Here is a 6841-nt window from a genome sequence, read left to right on the forward strand (position 1 = left end):
TTAGTTGATTTAGCAGCCTAACAGTGAATCATCGAGGACCCAGGTTTTTTCCTCCTACTCTGCTCCCTAAGTGCATGGGCTTCAGCTTGAAGCTGACTTTCTTTTATGGTTGTAAAATGAGAACATAGGGGGTTCATGCTTTCCTTGTTTGTGTCCAATAGGAGAGAGAAAAGCTGACCTCCTGTGAATTTCTCCCAAGAGTGAGAAATTATAGTTCCAGAAGTTTCCAGCAAACCTCTCCTTTCATTTTGCCAGACGGAATTGGGTCACCTATAACAGTTCACTGACAAGGGGTGGAACCATACTTATGCCTATGAAAGCCATCCCTGAGGGAAAAGTCAGTTTTCCAAATGTATTTGGGTAAAATAGATATGGTTGAGTCACCCACAATATTTACTACCTTGGCCCACGCCTGCCCCATGTGCCCTTCCAGAGAGATAAACACTATTATCAGTTTCCTGCGCATCCTCCTGAAGATAGTCTGTGCATGTTCATTTAGAAGCCTTTCTCTTTCTAGCCTCTTTTCATAGAAATGGTAGTGCAGTATATGCATTGCCTTACACTTTTCTTTTTCTTCGTAGTACATTATTGGTAAATGTTTAATTGGTAAATGGTTAGAACATATATTTTGTAAGCCAGATGGTTTTATTCTTAATTATGCACTTTGCTTATTTGTCTTTTGTACTTCACTAGCAGTAAAATCTTTTTTTTTTTTTTTTTTTTTTTTAAATTCCAGCCAATTTCAGTTGAGCTAAGGGGGAAGGAAATAGGGCAGGGTTTTTGTCTGACCTGGGGCCAGAGCATTAAATGGGATCGGCAGACCTTGGGTATCAGTATGGTAGTGACACAAGAAGGAAGAAAATCAATAATTAGGTGAAAAAAATAACAACAATAATAGCAAATGTATGAAGAATGCCATGTACATTCCGGGTTGTGCTGAACACATACTCAGTAAGAACTGAGTTAGGTCTGCTTGATCAACTGTCTCTTCACATCTGAAGATTCTCCTTCAAACCTTGTTTCTTAAGGTTTTAATAATGGAGGTGATTCTCTAGGCATGGTAAGTGAAACTCCAAAGATCTGCATTAAGGAAGATGTGAGTGCTAAGGAGGAAACATAGCATGATAATGAGAGTTGTGGATGATGGAGTCTAAGAAACTTGGGTTTGAATCCTGGCTCTGCCACTAGTATCACAATAATTGGACATTGGACAATTTTCTTAATGTGCATCACTATCTTCATCTGTAAAGCAAGGAGATATCAGAGGGCTTTTGTGATGACTAAATGAGATATACATGCAAAATACCTTGCATGGTTTCTGACGCAGAGTAAGCACTCAAATCAAAACATAAGTACAGTGGTATGCAATGACTTCTAGAGGAAGAGACCTACTCTTACAGTTTTTGATATAACAATTACATTGGTACAGTAATTTTTAAAAAAAGTTTCATTGCTGTATAATATATATAATGCATACCAATTTTAAGTATATAGATCAATGAGCTTTGACAAAATTATTCACCCATATAATCACTGCCACAATCATGATACAGAATATTTTTATCACTCCAAAATTCCTCTCTTGCCCCTTTCAAGTCAGTCCTCCCAACCTGAGACCCTAAGCCACCACTATTTTGCTTTCTATAACTTTAGTTTTACGTTTTTAAAATTTCATGTAAATGGAATCTTTTTTGTGTCTGGCTTTTTTTTTTTTTTCTTTTTTAGGTAAGGCAACCCTTGGTTGACCTCACAGATTACAACGACCTTGTCATCTTACAATCCCTTATTATTTTTTTTTACGCCTACAGCACCTGGTCTTCTTAGGTGGTCTCCCATCCAAGTACTAATGAGGCCCAACCCTGCTTAGCTTCTGAAATCAAACGGGATCGGGCTTGTTCAGGGTAGCATGGCTGTAGACATGTCTGGCTTCTTCTACTTAGCACGATGTTTTGAGATTTTACAGGTATCATTATTTTATTGTTGAATAGTGTCCAATTGTATAGATATTCCATAATTTGTTTATCAGTTAACCATTTGAAAGACTCTTGGATTATTTCCATTTTTTGGCTATTATGAATAAAGCTGCTATGAACATTCTTTTTTTTTTGGATACCTGCTCTTATTTCTCTTGTGTAAATATCTCTGATCAGAATTTTGAGTTATATGGTAAATATATGTTTAACTTTATAAGAAACTGCAAACTTGTTTTCCCAAACAGTTGTATATTTTACATTCCAAATGCACCAGAGTTCCCGTTGCAGTTATACCACATCCACCCTAACAATTGGTATTGCAAGTTTTTCTTATTTTTACCATTCTAGTAGGTGGTATATAATTGTGGTTTAATTTGCATTTCCCTAAAGACTAATGATGTTGAGTATCATTTCATGTGCATTTGCCAAATATATATCTTCTTTTACGATGTGTATGTTCATATATTTTGCCCATTAAAAAACTTTTTTGCAGGTTTTTTGTGGATATTTTTCCGCCAGTCTGTGGCCTCCCTTTCTGTTTTCTTAATGGTGTCTTTTGAGGAGCGAAAGTTTGAATTTTGTTGATGTCCATTTGGTTAGTGCTTTCTGTAACCCCACTAAGAAATCATTGCTTAACTCAAAGTCATTAAGATGTTTCCTATGTTTTCTTCTAGAAGTGTTACTGTTTCAGTGTTTACATTTAGGTTTATGATGCATTTGGATTCAGTCTTGGTGTATAAGTGAAATAAAGGTTGAGGTTCTTTTTTTTCTATATGGATTTTCAATGGTTCCAGTATGATTTATTAAAAAGACTGTCTTTTCTCATGGATCTACCTTAGCACTTTCGTCAAAAATCAATTCAACATACACATATGGGTCTGCATTTGGTCTGTCTATATGACTGTACTTTGGCCAATTCAACAGTGTCTTGATTATTACAGCTTTTTGGTAAGGCTTGAAATCAGGTAGTTTAAGTTCTCTAACTTTATTCTTCTTTTTCAAAATTGTTTTAGCTATCCTAGGTCTTTTGTGTTTCCATATAGATTTTAGAATCAGGTTGTTAATTTTCATTAAAAAGCCTTTTGAGATTTCAAGTGGGATTACATTCAATCTATAGATTGATTTAGGAAGAATTACCATTTTTAAAATATCGAGTCTTCTAATTCATAAACATGGTAAACCTCTCCATTTAGGTTTCCTTTAATTTCTCTCAGCAGTGCTTTATAGTTTTTAAGTATAGATCTTGCACATATATTGATAAATGTATCTCTATTTTGTTTTTGATGCTGTTGTATAATATTTTTATATTTAGTTATTTCCCTATCATAATGACCCTACTTATGTGGTAACTATGAGCTTCATTTTAAAAGAAAATGGGATACAAAGAGATCAAAAGATTGGCTCAATATCATATGATTGGCTAATCTCACTTTTGGAAACCTATCTTGCAGACAGGCTTTCGCATGTGGAAAGTGACAATCACAAGGTCATTGCAGCATTGTTTGTAATGGCGAAAGATTAGAAACAAATCTGAATTTATCAATGGGACTGTTAAATAATGATGATACATCCTTAAAAATACTAGGCAGCAAAAAGAATGAGGAAGATAACTATGCACTCATATAAAAGAATGTGCAAAATACATTATTAAATAAACAAAGCAAGGAGCAGAATGATATACATAGTATGTTTTTCTTTTATGTAAAACATGGGTAAGATAGGAAATAAAGATATCTGCTTGAAGTTGCTTAAGAAAACTCTGCATACACAAGACACTAATAAAGTATTTACATCTTGAGGAGAGGGGTGGGAACTGGAAAGATGGTGAGTGGGGTGGGAGACTTTATTTACACCATTTTATATTATACATTATTTTTTAACTATGTAAATACATTACTTCTGAGACTGCTGGTTTCCCCCATGTCCATTTTTCATTTCTTCCTTTTACAAATAGGACTCACCCCCATTTTAGTGGGGATATTAATTTTAGATTGATATCCTAGCCTCCGCTACAGCTAAGTATGTTCATGTGACTGAGTTTTTACAATTGTGAGCCCATGTCACTTCCTTAAAAGGAAATTGCTTTTCTACTTTCTTTTTCATCCTTTCCATGGGCTAAACTATGGATATGGCATTGGCGAACCGCTCTGATCAGAGTAGGGGAAGTAACAATCAGAAATTGATGGAGTAACAAGATAAGAACAAGGAATACTGACTCCTGGATAACCACAGGAAGCATAGCTGCCAGACCTCTCCGGACTGCTCACCACCTCCTGGACTATTTCATGAGAGAAATAAACATCTTTTTTTTGGGCCACTGAGTTTTGGGGTATCTCTATTGCGGCAACTTAGCCCATTCCCAAATTAATATACCAATTTAAAAAATTGCAAAGCTTATGATATTTGGCAGCGCAATAACATGCACCTAATTGTGCTGACTCCCAAGCTCGTGTTTTTTACTGTGGATGATCAAAGAGGCGGCTTTACAATGGCCAATTCTGCTATCTTACTAAAGGTTATAATGATGGGGCAGGAAGCATACTCTGCCAAAATTTATCATACCAACCAGTCGATATCCACTTCTCTTGATCCAGGTGGGACTAAATCAAACAGACAAAAGAAACTTGAAATACAGTGCTGGTGACTTTTGAAATCTTAGGTAGGAAAGGGAAGATTAATAGAAAAGCAAATTGAACTTGGAAAAATTAACAAAAATAGATGAACACAATCCAATAGCTTCTGGTAGATTAGGTAGTAGAGCATTTATGACTGAAATAAAGGATTTTTTACCTCATTAAAAAAAAAAACAACACACCAGTCTAGAAGAAGGGAGATGAAGGTGCACAGTAACCCCATGCACTAGAGTTATTCGGCCGGTGGAAATAGATGCTGGTAGAATGGTAGATAATGAATAGTTTGAGACAAAAGGTGAGAATACAGAATTGATATTGATGTCACAATATACAGGTATGTATGTATAATTCTTTTCCTGATTCAGTGGCTAGTAGTATCTAGTAGTCTGGAGACTTAAACTACATAAATGTTCCAGGCTCACAAAAAGGAACAATAACTGGCATCATGATGACTGGCTGCAGGGAGAAAGGAATGATCTGAGAATTAGAAATGCCAGAACTAGGGGAACTGACCTAGCTCTGGGGCTGGCTGCCAAGGAGAGTGGCCAGCAGGCCAAGTTGTCATACTCCAGCGAGCATGTCATTTCACGGGACGCTCCTTAATGAGATCAGATTTTAAAAGAGCATGTATCAAAGAGTAGCAGAATCCTACAAGAACTGATACTTTCTTATAAGCTTAGATAATTTTTGCTTTTAAAAAGAATACCAAGACATTTTCAAAATTTGTTTTTTGTTTTTCGAGTAATACTTGCCACAAGAGGGTGAACAAGAAAGGAAGAAAGCCGCTGCTAGGTGCCGATGCTATTGGATAATCCAATATTATCCAATAAGAAAAAACAAAAAAAATGCACAATCTGTATGCTGAAATCTCCAAGAGATTGCCAAGAGAAAAGGCAAACCCCTCAACTTTTGTCTCCTCTTTCAAGAATAATTTTTTAAGTGAAAAGAGGGGTAGAATAAACATGACTAAAGAATGACTAAATGGATACTGAAATCCAGTGTGGTAAATGAGCAACCAGTTGTTTAACGTGAGTTAAACTTTCCAGTCCTGAATGTATTATTCATGAAAGACTTTGTATAAGTGATTGTAGGATCTATATTAGTCAGCTTTTGGAAGCCAGGGAAAAAATAAGAAATGCCCCCCCAAAATAAGGAAGGGCAAATATTGTCTTGTTTTCAAAGAAAATAAAAAGTAGCAGGAGCAGGGGGGCAGTTTGAGAATTATTGGAAAATTTAATTGAATCTAGAATAAATTTCTAAACAAATGTTTTAACAATAGGGAAAGAGATTGAGCTCGTGAATGACAATTCCAATTTTTTTGTTTCCATCTGTATCTATCAGGGTCTCAATAGAAAGAAGAATTTACTGTAGATGTTATGAATGAAGAGACTTAAATAAAGGGACTACTTAGGAACTGTAAACCCTTGCTAGTCTTGTATGATCACCAGGTCAGCAGTGTCAGCATCACCTGGGAGTCTGATGGAAATGGGGAATCTCAGGCCCCAGATCTACTGATTTAGAATCTCATTTTAACAGGATCCCTAAGTGATTTATATGTACTAAAATTTGAGGAGCACTGAAGTAGGCAAAGTTAGAAGAACACATAAGAGATGGCAAGTCACGCAAAGATTAGTAACATTAAGTCATTACTGCTCCTAGGGCTGAAGGAACAAAGGGAGGAAATTGTGAGACTGGAACTAGTAAATATATTAAACACCACTGAATTGTATACTTTAAGTGGGTGGATTGTATGATATGTGAATTATATCTCAATAAAACTGTTAAAAAATAAGAAAAAACAAAAAAATGCACAATCTGTATGCTGAAATCTCCAAATTATTGAAGAAAGCAGTGGAACTAAATAAAGCTATATACCATGTTAATGGACTGGAAATTTTGATATTGTTAAGGTGTTAATTCTCCCCCTGATTCTGTAGATTTAATGCAATCCCAGTTAAATCCCATTATAGTTTTTTTTGTGGAATTTTACAAGCTTATTTTAAGATTTATATGGAAAGCCAAGGAACTAGATTAGCCAAAATAATTTTGAAAGAGGAAAAAATTGGAGAGTTCATTTTCCCTCATCATAAGACTTATTATAAAGCAACAGTAATGAAGACAGTGTGATACTGGCAAAAGGATAGACACATTGATCGATGAAACAGAATAGAGTCCAGAAGTAGACAAGCACATATATGCTCAATTGTTTTTTGACTAAGGTATAAAGGCAATTCA

At 35.4% G+C, this 6841-nt stretch overlaps 1 pseudogene; it reads right to left on the minus strand.

Moving 5' to 3' along the window:
• Positions 1 to 1799: 1799 nt before the first annotated feature.
• LOC111740029 lies at positions 1800 to 1918 on the minus strand (annotated as a pseudogene).
• Between the last annotated feature and the right edge of the window lie 4923 nt (positions 1919 to 6841).

The sequence above is a fragment of the Pteropus vampyrus genome, unplaced genomic scaffold, assembly GCF_000151845.1.
Source record: "Pteropus vampyrus isolate Shadow unplaced genomic scaffold, Pvam_2.0 Scaffold56, whole genome shotgun sequence".
In the NCBI taxonomy this organism is placed as follows: Eukaryota; Metazoa; Chordata; class Mammalia; order Chiroptera; family Pteropodidae; genus Pteropus; species Pteropus vampyrus.